The sequence below is a fragment of the Saccopteryx leptura genome, chromosome 3 (genome assembly GCF_036850995.1).
Source record: "Saccopteryx leptura isolate mSacLep1 chromosome 3, mSacLep1_pri_phased_curated, whole genome shotgun sequence".
In the NCBI taxonomy this organism is placed as follows: Eukaryota; Metazoa; Chordata; class Mammalia; order Chiroptera; family Emballonuridae; genus Saccopteryx; species Saccopteryx leptura.
Window position 1 is genome coordinate 152,299,205 of NC_089505.1, and position 13,740 is coordinate 152,312,944.

The following is a 13,740-nucleotide window of genomic DNA, read 5'->3' on the forward strand; positions in this document are numbered from 1 at the left end:
TGCAGGGTATTTAATAGCACTGATAGCTTTTATTCACTAGATGCCAGCAGCACTGCCTCTCAGTAGATACCAGTAGAAAATGTGTTCTTACATTAGCAAATGTCCCCCTGGGGACAAAATCACCCCCGCTGAGAGTTGCTGCTCTAGTTTAGGCACTGCTTCTCAAACTTAGATTTTCAGATCAGGTCATTCAGAAAATGATAATATACTGAAATTAACAGACAAGAATGCTTGCAATCAGAAGTTTTCAGCAGGGATCACTATCTGGGCATACCTGTATGCCCATCAGTGAAGCACATCAGAGAGCTGAGACATACCAGTTAAAAGATTCTTAGGCAAAAAACAATGAAGGAATTTTACTGGCTCATGGACTCCAAGGAAGGATAGCTAGAACCAGGGACACAAACATTACTAGGACTCCCTTTTGGTCTCTTCATTGATCATTCCCCCCCCCCTTTTTTTAGAGAGAGAGAGAGACAGACAGACAGACAGGAAGGGAGAGAGAGATGAGAACCATCAATTCTTTGTTGAGGCACCTTAGTTATTCATTGATTGCTTTCTCATACATGCATTGACCAGGGGCTCCAGCTTAGCCAGTGACCCCTTGCTCAACTTGAGCCAGTGACCTTTGGGCTGAATCCAGCAACCATGGGGTCATGTCTATGATCCCTTGCTCAAGCTAGCAACCTGCACTCAAGCTGGTGAGCCCATGCTTAAGTTGGATGAACCCGCACTCAAGCCAGTGACCTTGGGGTTTCAAACCTGGGTCCTCTGCATCCCAGATCGACACTGTCCACTGCGACACTGCCTGGTCAAGCTGCTTATTTCTTAACATTGCCATCTTACAGTTTTCTCCAAGAGCAGAGTTCCTAGGTTAAAAAAATCCCAAATAATGCATTTACTGTCTTCACCAGGAGCTTTTAGCCAGAGGATCAGAGTCATGGAAGAACAGAGAAGCTCCAATGACAATTATGTAGATGGATGAAATGGAAGTTTCCAAGAGAGAAAACAGACAGCCAGGTCAATCATAGCATAAAAAATTGATACTGGCTTAAAGGTGGAGTAGGAACATTTCTTATAGGCCAGAGCTCTGAGAAAGAATTTTTTAGGCAGATGAAACAACACAGGCAAAAGACACATCTGCAAGAGACAATATGCCAAATTTGGGAACTTATAAGCGTTCAGTACTACAAGAGCAGAAATTAAGGGTAGGAGGCTAGGGACATCGACTAAACAGAGAAGACAGATCATGAGTGATCTTGTCTGCTAAGTAAACTTTTTATTCTAGAGACCTAACAAGAACTTGAAGAAAGGAAGAAACATAAGAGTTATATATTACTTGGAGAGCAAAGACTGGCATAGATTACAGGCAGACTATTGCAGAATCCAGACCAGGGAAGGTAAGGGCCTAGCAGTGGAGATGGCTGTGAGAGATACTCAGGAAATAAAATCTGTAGAATTTCAACTGACTACATGGGGGATGGAAACTATAAAGTTTCATTTGTACCGACCCTCTTTATTCTTACCTGGATTTTGTGTGTGTGTGTGTGTGTGTGTGTGTGTGTGTGTGTGTAGTTTCCTAGCATGTCTTACCGACTCTAGACCCAGTTTATTCTAGTCTGATGTCTTGCTTCTGAACACAACTTTTTATTTCTTTCTTTTTTTTTTAGTGAGAGAGAGACAAGGATGGACAGACAGGAAGGGAGAGAGATGAAAAGCATCAACTTATAGTTGTGGCACATTAGCTGTTCACTGATTGCTTTCTCATATGTGCCTTGACTGGGGGGCTCCAGCTGAGCCAGTGACCTCTTGTTCAAGTCAGTGACCTTGGACTCAAGCCAGCAACCTTGGGGCTCAAGCCAGGGATCATGGGGTCATGTCTATGATCCCACGCTCAAGCTGGCGACCTTTGGGTTTTGAACCTGGGTCCTCAGCATCCCAGACCGACATTTTATTCACCGCACCACCAGCTGGTCAGGCAGTTTTTCTTTTTTTTTTTTTAATTTAATTTGTTGGGTTGACACTGGTTAACATAATTGTGTAAGTTTCATGTGCCCAATTCTACAACACATCTTTGTATACCATATTGTGTGTTCACACTCAACAAGTCAAGTCTTCGTCCATCATCATTTTCTCCCCATAACATCCTTCACCAACCCTCCCCCACTTGCAATCTCTACTCTCTTGTCCATGTCTATGAGTTTTTCTTTTTTTTCTTTTCGGCTTTTTTGCCCAGTCCCTCCAACCCAACCCAGCCCCACCCCCAATAGCTGTCAGCCTGCTCTTTATATACGAGTCTGTCTCATTTTGCTTGTGAGTTCATTTTGTTCATTAAATTCCACATACAAGTAAAATCATATGGTATTTTTCTTTCTCTGACTGACTTATTTCACTTAGCATAATGCTCTCTAGGTCCATCCATGTTGTCACAAAAGTTAAGATTTCCTTCTTTTTTATGTCCTCATTATATTTCATTGTATAAATCTACCACAGTTTTTTTTTATCCTCTCATCTACTGATGGGCACTTACACTGTTTCCAGATCTTGGCTATTATAAATAATGCTGCAAAAAATATAGGGATGCAAATATTTTTTTTGAATTAGTGGAACACAACTTTTTCCAAAAGGACAAATCCAATTTTGAAACTCATCAATGACTCTTTGTTGCCCCAGAGTTCTTGTTTTTCCTTTTTCTCACCAGAGGCTTAGGACGAGACAATCATGTAGGACCTGCCTGAACCAGAAAGCACCTCTGCAAATTGTGTATCCTAGACACCCACGTGCTTCATTCTAATTCCTCATAGCCTTAGTTTGACCCAAATCCACTCCTCATACCTCATCTTTTGTTATATCCAATCAAAAAGCCTGTCCTTAAGCTATTCTAATCTATATCCCATTTTCCTGAAAGGCAAAATATTAGCTTATGCTTCACCTATTTAATTCTGCTATCTCTAGCCCTAACCCTAAGTTTAGAATTACTTTTTGGCCTTAACCGGGTAGCTACTTGGTTAGAGTCAACAATATGTCAAGGTTGTGGGTTCTATCCACTGGAACAACAAATTAATGTTTCTGTCTCTTTCTCTCTCTCCCTCCCTCTTTCTCTCTCTAAAATCAACCAATCAATAAAAATTTAAAAATATTGGCCCTGGCCGGTTGGCTCAGCGGTAGAGCGTCGGCCTGGTGTGCAGGGGACCCGGGTTTGATTCCCCGCCAGGGCACATAGGAGAAGCGCCCATTTGCTTCTCCACCCCCACCCCCTCCTTCCTCTCTGTCTCTCTCTTCCCCTCCCGCAGCCAAGGCTCCATTGGAGCAAAGATGGCCCGGGTGCTGGGGATGGCTCCTTGGCCTCTGCCCCAGGCGCTAGAGTGGCTCTGGTCGCGGCAGAGCAACGCCCCAGAGGGGCAGAGCATCGCCCCCTGTTGGGCAGAGCGTTGCCCCTGGTGGGCGTGCCGGGTGGATCCCGGTCGGGCGCATGCGGGAGTCTGTCTGACTGTCTCTCCCCATTTCCAGCTTCAGAAAAATACCAAAAAAAAAAAAAAAATTTAAAAATATTTAGAATGAACTTTTGCTCTTCATCCTTTCTCTTTTTTCCCCCCCAGGAACAGAGAGAGAGAGAATCAGAGAGAGGGATAGACAGACAGGAACGGAGAGAGCTGAGAAGCATCAATCATCAGTTTCTCATTGCGACACCCTTTGTTCATTGATTGTTTTCTCATATGTGCCTTGACCACGGGCCTTCAGCAGACTGAGTGACCCCTTGCTCAAGCCAGTGACCTTGGGTCCAAGCTGGTGAGCTTTCTCAAACCAGATGAGCCTGTGCTCAAGCTAGCGACCTCAGGGTCTCGAACCTGGGTCCTCCGCATCCCAGTCCGATGCTCTATCCACTGCACCACTGCCTGGTCAGGCCGTGCTTTCTCTTAAAGGTGAACTCTACTCATCCCTCAAGAGTCACTGCTTTGGAGAAGCCTTCTTCAACTCTTCCAGAACATAAGGACCCTTCCTTGGATTCTGTGACATGTTTTCTAGGAATATAAATTCTATATTGTACCTTCTGCAACAGGTGTGGGCCACGCTCCTGCTTGCTCTCTTTCTCTGTTCTACATCCCTCCACCCCCTATCCCTATACACACACAAAATACCCCATGAAGCCACGGAAACTGTACCTACGTCAGAGCAGAAGTTACCACAGCCCCAGGCTGTGACAAGATCTGGAACAGAATCTGACCGTGATGAATTAATACCAGAGCTGGAGAAACAAGATTCTACACAGGCAACCACACAATAAACCCAGCCAGCAATAGCAACTGAAATTGATGAAGAACCAGTTAGTAAGCAAAACACAGTGGGAGTGAAAAGAAGGCAGGAAGGCTATGTCCAAAATGGGTCTTTGAAAGGTTACAGGGGTTACTAAGGTAACTATCCAAAATCTAAAGATATCTTCTTTGTCATCACAAAGCCAGGTGTGTACTAGAGCCCAGCTTAAGATATCTACATAGTTTTGGGGGAAGCCAAGATTGAAGATTTATCTCAGCAAGCACAACTAGCAGCTGCTGAGATATTCAAAGTTCAAGGTGAAGCTCCCTCAAACATTCAAGAAAACAGACTCCAACTTTACAAGAAGAGAGTGAAGAGGAAGAGGTTAATGGAACAGGTGTAGAAGTTAAGGACATAGGATGGGTCATGTCACAAGCAAATACAGTGTGCCTGTAAAGTCATGGTGCACTTTTGACCAGTCACAGGAAAGCAACAAAAGACGATAGAAATGTAAAACCTGCACCAAATAAAAGGAAAACCCTTCCAGTTTCTGTAGGATGATGTGGCAGCATGTGTGCTGTGCAGATGATGACGTAACACCATGTATACAGCGGAGCAGCCCACGGCCATGCCAGTCGAGATGTGAACGGTACAGAGGAAAGTTCAGTGTGTTCTGTGGCTCGCTAAATTCAAATCCGTGACCAAAGTGCAATGTGAATATTAGCACATTTATAACGAAGCGCTACCACATAGGAATAACATTACTCGGTGGGATAAGCAGTTGAAAGAAACCGGCAGTTTGGTGGAGAAACCCCATTCTGGTAGGTCATCAGTCAGTGACAAGTCTGTAGAGGCTATACGGGATAGCTACCTAAGGAGCCCTAAAAAATCTGTGTGTAAACCCACATTGAACTGCACTGAATAGGTATGAAACTGGGAGAGTTTTCCTTTTATTTGGTGCAGACATCACATTTCTATCATCTTTTTTTGCTTTCCTGTGACCGGTCAAAAGTTCACCGTGACTTTATGGACACATGGTATGTTCAGAGCAAAGGCAGTCTGAGCCCTAAAGAACAATAGTTATGATATTATAAATGCCACTATGGAATTAATAATGTAACTGTTTAAAAACAATGAACTTTTTGCCCTAGCCAGAGAGGTCGGTTGGTTAGAGCGTCATCCTGATGAACAAAGGTTGCCAGTTTGATCCCCAATTAGGGCACATACTGAAACAGAATGATGATTCTGTCTCACTCTCTCTCTTTCTTTGTCTCTCTGAAATTCATAAATAGAAAAATAAAAACAAGGAACTTTTCTTATTTGGTGTTTCAAAATCAGTTTAGTTTGAAATCTTTAATGTTTCTGTCATTATAAAAGTTATGGCCTGACCAGGCGGTGGTGCAGTGGATAGAGTGTCGAACTGGGATGCGAAGGACCCAGGTTGGAGACTCTGAGGTCGCCAGCTTGAGCGCAGGCTCATCTGGTTTGAGCAAGGCTCACCAGCTTGAGCCCAAGGTCGCTGGCTTGAGCAAGAGGTCACTTGGTCTGCTGAAGCCCCCTGGTTAAGGCATATATGAGAAATCAATCAATGAACAACTAAAGTGTCGCAACAAAAAAGTAATGATTGATGCCTCTCATCTCTCTCCATTCATGTCTGTCTGTCTCTATCTATCCCTCTCTCTGACTGTCTCTCTGTCTCTACAAAAAAATAAAATAAAATAAATAAATAAAAGTCAGCAAAACAATTTAAAAAAGAAAAGTTATGACTTCTTGTGTGATAAAAAATAATTATACATTGTCATGTCATTATAGTTAACCTTGGGGGAAAAATGCAGGGATTAGGGTTTCCCACCCTCATGCAGTTGAAAATTCAAGTATAACTTTTTTTATTAATTTTATGTTTTTTATTTTATTATCATTATTATTTTTGTGAGAGAGAGAGAGGGACAGACTGACAGGAAGATGAGAAGCATTAGAGAGATATGAGAAGCATCAACTCATAGTTGTGACTCCTTAGTTGTTCATTGATTGCTTTCTCATATGTGCTTTGACCAGGGAACTCCAGCTGAGCCAGCAACCTTTGCTCAAGCCAGCGACCTTGAGCTTCAAGCCAGCAACCTTTGGACTCAAGCCAGTGACCATGGGGTCATGTCTATGATCTCACATTTAAGCTGGAGACCTTGGGGTTTCGAACCTGGGTCCTCCGTGTCCCAGGCCGACACTCTGTCCACTGCGTCATCACCTGATCAGGCTTATTTATTAATTTTAGAGAAAGTTTAGAGAGAGAAAGGTGGGGAGAGAAGCAGGAAGCATCAACTCATAGTAGTTGCTTCTTATTTGTGCTTTGGCCAGGCAAGCTCAGGGTTTCCAAAGGGCGACCTCAGCATTCCAGGTCAACACTATCCACTGCACCTCCTCAGGTCAGGCCTGTGTATAACTTTTGACTATAGTCTGTGTATAACTTTTGACTATAGTCATTCATCAATACCTGAGAAGGATTGGTTCTAAGACTTCCCTGCCACCCCAAACAACTGTGTGAATAAAGAATCTGCAGAAATAAGGGACCCACAGATATTCAAGTCCTTTATATAAAATGGGAAAAAAACAATGCATACAGATGTCTGTCTACATACATGGATTCCCAATTGTAGATTAAAAATATCATTGGTTGCACCCTAGCCAGATAGCTCGGTTGGTTAGAACATCCTCCCAGAGCGCAGAGGTTGCTGGTTTGTCCCCTGGTCAGGGCACTTACTAGAACAGATTGATGTTCTCTCTCTCTCTCTATCTCTCTCTCTCTCCCCCCCCTCTTTCTTCTCTCTATAAAATCAATAAGCTTAAAAGAAAATAAAAGAAAATACTATTGGTTGAATCTGGGGATGCAAAACCTGAGGATGAGGAGGGCCAACGGCATTGAAAAAACTCACATTTAAGTGGAATCTTGCAGTTTAAGCTCATATTGTTCAAGGGTCAACTGCATTATACATTGCAATAATTTTTTCACTTTTCCATCTCCTGAACCAAGCTATAGGCAGAGATTTTTCTTACTTATCTTAGTATTCCTGGTATTCAACACATGAGGCAATGTAGAAAATGGGAAAATGAATAAATCTGCTATTGAAAAAGCTGAATGAATGTAAAAATATGAAATATAAAATATATTTTCTAACCTGGGGAGACAGTATTTTTCTTATACTTTTCAAAATGTTCATCATTTAAATACATAGACAGCAGGTGAAGGTAGTTCTTTTCATTTTATTAAGTTTAGAAGTAGCACATGGTTTTTAAAATTGAAATATTATTTTGAAATGTGCAAAATAGGAAATCTGGTTTCCATGTGGTTTAATTTTAATTTTGTTGTTCTTTATATTAAAACAATTTCAGAATAAGCTCATTTACCTAAGTTCTTCTTAAAAAAAATCTGTATTGTTTACTATTTATTTTATATTTTGATATAAATGATATAAATGCCTCCGAGTAGAATGCATGCCTGTTATTGGGGCAGCACAGCATTTTGACAGCTATTGATATAGTGCAGGGAGAGCATGCTCTAGACCAGGGGTAGTCAACCTTTTTATACCTACCGACCACTTTTGTGTCTCTGTGAGTAGTAAAATTTTCTAGCCACTCACCAGTTCCACAGTAATGATGATTTGTAAAGTAAGGAAGTAACTTTATAAAATTTATAAAGCGCCTGACCTGTGGTGGCGCAGTGGATAAAGCGTCGACCTGGAAATGCTGAGGTCGCCGGTTCGAAACCCTGGGCTTGCCTGGTCAAGGCACATATGGGAGTTGAAGCTTCCTGCTCCTCCCCCCTCCTCTCTCTCTCCCCTCTAAAATGAATAAATAAAAATAATTTTAAAATTTATAAAGCAAAGTCAGCAAGTTAAAGTATATAATAATAATTACTTACCAAGTACTTTATGTCAGATTTTCACTAAGTTTGGCAGAATAAATCTTTATAAAACAACTTTCTATAGTTAAATCTATCTTTTTATTTATACTTTAGTTGCTCCGCTACCGCCCACCATAAAAGCTGGAACGCCCACTAGTGGGCGGTAGGGACCAGGTTGACTACCACTGGTCTAGATTATTCTCTGACCTCAGATCTCTAGCTTTTACCATTTTAATAATCTCTTTAAGCCTCGTTTCTTGATCTAAGAAATGGCAATAATAATTTGGGCGGGAGTAACAGCTGATTTGAGATAGAATTCACATACTTTATAGTTCACACATTTAAAATATATAATTCAGTATTTTAATATGTATATATTCACTGATTTGCACAACCAGTGCCACAATCTAAATTTAGGACATTTCACCACCTCCAAAAGTAGTACCATACCTTTTAGTAGTCACCTCCATTTCCTTCCAACCCTTTCAGCCTGAAGTAACCATTAAGCTACTTTCTATCTCTATAAATTTACCTATTCCAGACATTTTGTACCAATACAATTATACAATAAGAAGTGTTTTATGACAAGCTTCTTTACTTAGCATGTTTTCAAGATATACCCAAGTTGTAGTATGTATCAGTACTTCATTCTTTTTTATGGCCAAATACATTTCCTTACGTGAATACACCATATGTTATTTGCTAGTCATCAGCTGACGAACATTTAGGTTATTTTCACTTTTTTGCTATTATGAATAATGCTGCTATGCACATTCATGTACATGTTTTATGTAGCTGTATGGTCTCATTTCTCTTGGATATTATCTAGAAATGGAATTGGATCATATGTTTAACATTTTGAGGAACCGAATCTGCAATATTTGTATTTGTATAGAATAGATGTTTTAAATTATCATCTAGAAAGCTGAGTTCTAGATGCCTTGGTTGGCTTAGTTCTGACTTGCAGTGGAGTCTGTCAAACACTTTTGGGTGAGTGATGACAACAAATACTGTAGCCAGTATAAGCCCAACAGCATTGTGTGGATTTGAAATGAGGCTCTGGGTTATTTATAGGGACTCGGTCAGATTTTAGCAGTTAATGGAAAAAGTAATTGGATATGTGAATTACCTAAAGGATTTATCTACTTGGGTGATGTAATTTGTTTTAACTCCTCAAAGTGCTAGACTTTGGTCAGGCTTAATGTTGTTACTTGATAAGTGCTGTTTCCACCAATAATTAATGAAGTACATTGACCATATATTGTCTCAGTTGAAGTGAGCAGTGATCCTAAACATCCTAAATAAAATATTAGTGCTGCCCGACCTGTGGTGGCACAGTGGATAAAGCATCAACCTGGAAACCTGGAACACTGAGGTCACGGGTTTGAAACCCTGAGCTTGCCTGGTCAAGGAACATATGGGAGTTGATGCTTCCTGCTCCTTTCCTTTGCCTCTAAAAATGAATAAATAAAATCTAAAATAATGCTCTCTCCCTCCAGGATGCACACCCTTGCTTTTCTCTTCCCTCTCTCTTTCTCCTTCCCCATCTTCTTCCCTTCCAGGCAGTCATCTCCTAAACTCTAAGGGGGTCCCAAGGAGACTTGCAACGAGGGGAGCAATGGGCAGTGGCAGCTGGTCCTGGGCTAATATCCTGAACCTGTCTCCAAGGCCCCCTTTTCTCTGATCTCCCAGTGAGCCAAAGCAGCCCCGCCTAGGCTCTCCAGTTGCTTTTTCTATCCTAAACCTTTCCTTGTTTCACTGTCCCAGCTTTAATAAATGTACTCTCAAAATAATAAATAAATAAATAAAATCAAATATTCCCAATCACTACAGTTAAATCTGACTTCAGTGCCTTCTGCTTGTGGCCCACATCTAAGTGCTGGCTCTTTCTTTACAAGGCACATTTGTGGGTTCCTTAATGACTCTTTGCCTTTCTGAGGACCTTTCCCTGTTTCTCAACAGTGGAGGAAAAAAATCTGTGCCTAACCACTTAGATGGTCCACTTACCTCTGGGTTTGAAAATACAACCTTGTAAGATAATTCAGGCCCTGGCTACATTCTGTGGCATATATATGGGGCACAGGAAAACTTTCCTTAGAGAATCTCAAGTATAGGCCGCTTCCACCGCAGCTCTCTTACTCTGCTTTGCCATCAAAGGCCCTTTGGGAGAGTCTGTTGCCTTTAGACTTTTCCAGGTGACATAAACTAAAAGGCACAGAGGACAAGCTATCTGAGTTTCTTAAGACTTCTTTGCTTGGCTTAGGTGGAGGTAGGATGGGATAAGCACACTCTTCTCCCCAGCCTTAGGAAAGGGGAAGGAAAATGCACAGCATTCCAGACACTACCTCCTAGGCATTTTCATTCTCCAGTTTTATCTATTTTGATCAATTCTTCTACTTCATTCCCTTGAAGTACATGAGGGCTAAGGATTGCTTAATGGGCTTCACATTCTCCTAGCATATCCTGTGTGGATGGTCTAGCATTCTTTTTGAGAATGCTCAAGGCACTTGGCCTCTATTTTTCTCAACTATGGAGCTTCTGTCAAAACACATGAAAAAGTCCCAGTTAAAATGTCATATGACTTAAAAGTATTTGCCAGAGCTGTTCTAAGTTCTTAACCATGTTTTTGTAATCATGGACTTCTTTGACATTCTGTTAAAGTCTATGGGCCTCCTTCTATGTGCATTATTTCTCCACACATAGTAATGCTTCTATGTGCATAAAACAAAATATATAGTATTACAAAGGAAAATAATTATATGGAAATGGAGTTTTATCCTCAGATTTTATGGAGATACAAGTAATCTAAGTTAAAAACTTACATAAGAGACCCTAGACGGTTGGCTCAGCGATCGGCCTGGTGTATGGAAGTCCCAGGTTCGATTCCCAGCCAGGGCACACAGGAGAAGTGCCCATCTGCTTAGCCACCCTTCCCCCTCTCCTTTCTCTCTCTGTCTCTCTTCCCCTCCCGCAGCCAAGGCTCCATTGAAGCAAAGTTGGCCCAGGTGCTGAGGATGGCTCCATGGCCTCTATCTCAGGCGCTAGAATGGCTCCAATTGCAGTGGAGCAAAGTCCAAGAGAGGCCGAGCATCGCCCCTTGTGGGCATGCTAGGTGGATGCCTGTTGGGCACATGCCGGAGTCTGTCTGTCTGCCTCCCCACTGCTTCTTACTTTGGAAAAATACAAAAAACCAAAAAACCCAAATAAAACCTTACATAATCTTAGTGCCTTTTTATTTTTAATTTAGCAAGATAGAGAGAGAGACAGACAGACAAGAAGGAAGAGAGATGAGAAGCATCAACCCATAGTTGAGGCACCTTAGTTGTTCATTGATTGCTTTCTCATATATGCCTTGAATAGTAAGCTCCGAGCCAGTGACCCCTTGTTCAAGCCAGTGACTTTAGGCTCAAACCAGCAACCTTGTGCTTCAAGCCAGTGACCTTTGGGCTGAAGCCAGTGACCATGGGGTCATGTCTATAATCCCATGCTCAAGACTGTGACCCCACGCTTAAGCTGGCAGCCCCGTGCTCAAGCTGGATGAGTCCATGCTCAGCTGGTGACCTCAGGGTTTTGAATCTGGATCCTCAGCATCCCAGGCCAATGCCCTATCCACTGTGCCACTACTTTTAGTGCTTTACAATTATTATATTTATTTTCCCAACACCCCAATGAGGAAACTGAGGCATAATGAGGTTAAGTAACTTGCCTCAGACCACATACTTAGTGAGTGACAGAAAGGATTTAAACTCTGGCAGTCTGACGCCACAGAACTGTTTTGACACTGTACATAGGATCCTTCAAATTCATTAATGATTAATTTAGCAAGTACCTCATATTAAAATAATAGAAACAACTAATATTACTCCATGAACTCCATTCTCTCGTTTGTTGAGCATTACATGATCACTTCCGTTATCTGGGGTGGGGGGAGAGGGAATACAAATCTTTAGAATTAATCCAAGTCCTATTTCTGCCCCCGCCACCCCCCTGGCCAAGATACCAGAAAATATCAAGTCCAAATATGAAACGGTGTTTACTAGCTGCTGTATCCATGTGGAATACGCTATCCTATGGTTTAAGCCCCATTTGTTCACTTTCTTTTAGTTTGTAGCTAATAGCATCTGTTGTACTCAGTGATGATTAAGATGGAATATTCTGGTAACCCAGGAGAAGGGAGGCTTGGAACTCATTACATCGGGTTTAAAAATAAATAAAATATGGCATTTCTTATTCTCCTGTTAAAGAGTAAAATTCATACCCAATGTATAATAATATGTCTCATAATGTTTATTGTAGAATTAAAGGGGATAATGTTCCTGGAAAGCTACTTTAAGTGGTAGTCATCAGTACCGAACATCATTAGACTGAATGTTTGGAAGTTGTGGGAAATAGGGAGGAAGCAGAAAAGAGGAGATGGAAGAATAAAGAAAAATAGCCTTGCAAATTCTAGGTTCTTCAACTGTCAAAGGAATCATTTACTTCATAAATGTAAAATATTTCCATGTAGAATTTAGTCTGTGCATTTTTACTAATTATTCATATAGTAACATCACACATAGGTATTGCCGTTCTCCCCATTTTCCATTTTGACTAAACGGGAATTTTGAAAACTAACAGAAAGTATTGTTTATTCTTGTTCCATAGATAGAAATAGTAACATTTGCCCTGGCTGGTTGGCTCAGCGGTAGAGCGTTGGCCTGGCGTGCGGGGGACCCAGGTTCGATTCCCGGCCAGGGCACATAGGAGAAGCGCCCATTTGCTTCTCCACCCCCCCCCATCCTCCTTCCTCTCTGGCTCTCTCTTCCCCTCCCGCAGCCAAGGCTCCATTGGAGCAAAGATGGCCGGGGCGCTGGGGATGGCTCCTTGGCCTCTGCCCCAGGCGCTAGAGTGGCTCTGGTCGCGGCAGAGCGATGCCCCCAGAGGGGCAGAGCATCTCCCCCTGGTGGGCAGAGCCTCGCCCCTGGTGGGCGTGCCGGGTGGATCCCGGTCGGGCGCATGCGGGAGTCTGTCTGACTGTCTCTCCCCGTTTCCAGCTTCAGAAAAATACAAAAAAAAAAAAAAAAAAAAAAAAAAAAAAAAAAGAAAGAAATAGTAACATTTGCTCTAATGTTTTAACTATCATTACATATTCACATATAACTTGGTAGCCTAATTCAGTAGAAGCTGTGGAGAAAAGCTAAAGAGAAATTTAAATGAATAACTTGATCATCTATACAGGGTTTGAATGTCTCTTACTATCATTTGTTTAGCTCCCTAGTAGTTCTTAATCTGGGATCTAGATTGTTTCTGACATCTGAACTGTGTGTGTGTGTGTGTGTGTGTGTGTGTGTGTGTGTGTGTGTGTGTGTGTGTGTAGGTTACTAACTACGCAGGATACTAGTTCTTGATCACGTTGCAAAAAGACGCAATTTTTCTAATCTAGTTTCTGCATTCATCTCTTAAGGGCGGGGAGAGGGGGTGGGGAGGGGGGGCGGCGGTGCTCTACCCTAAACAAAAATGGTAGGAGCTGCTTCACGCAGCCCCTCAACGCAGAAAGGCTAGACAGCCCCGCCGCTTTCTCTCCACCGTCCCACTCCTGACCCCGGAAGGAC

General features: G+C 42.0%; 1 pseudogene; it reads left to right on the forward strand.

The window, feature by feature from the left end:
* The first annotated feature begins 1,154 nt into the window (after nt 1-1,154).
* Nucleotides 1,155-5,374, forward strand: LOC136398339 (nascent polypeptide-associated complex subunit alpha-like; annotated as a pseudogene).
* Nucleotides 5,375-13,740: the final 8,366 nt, after the last annotated feature.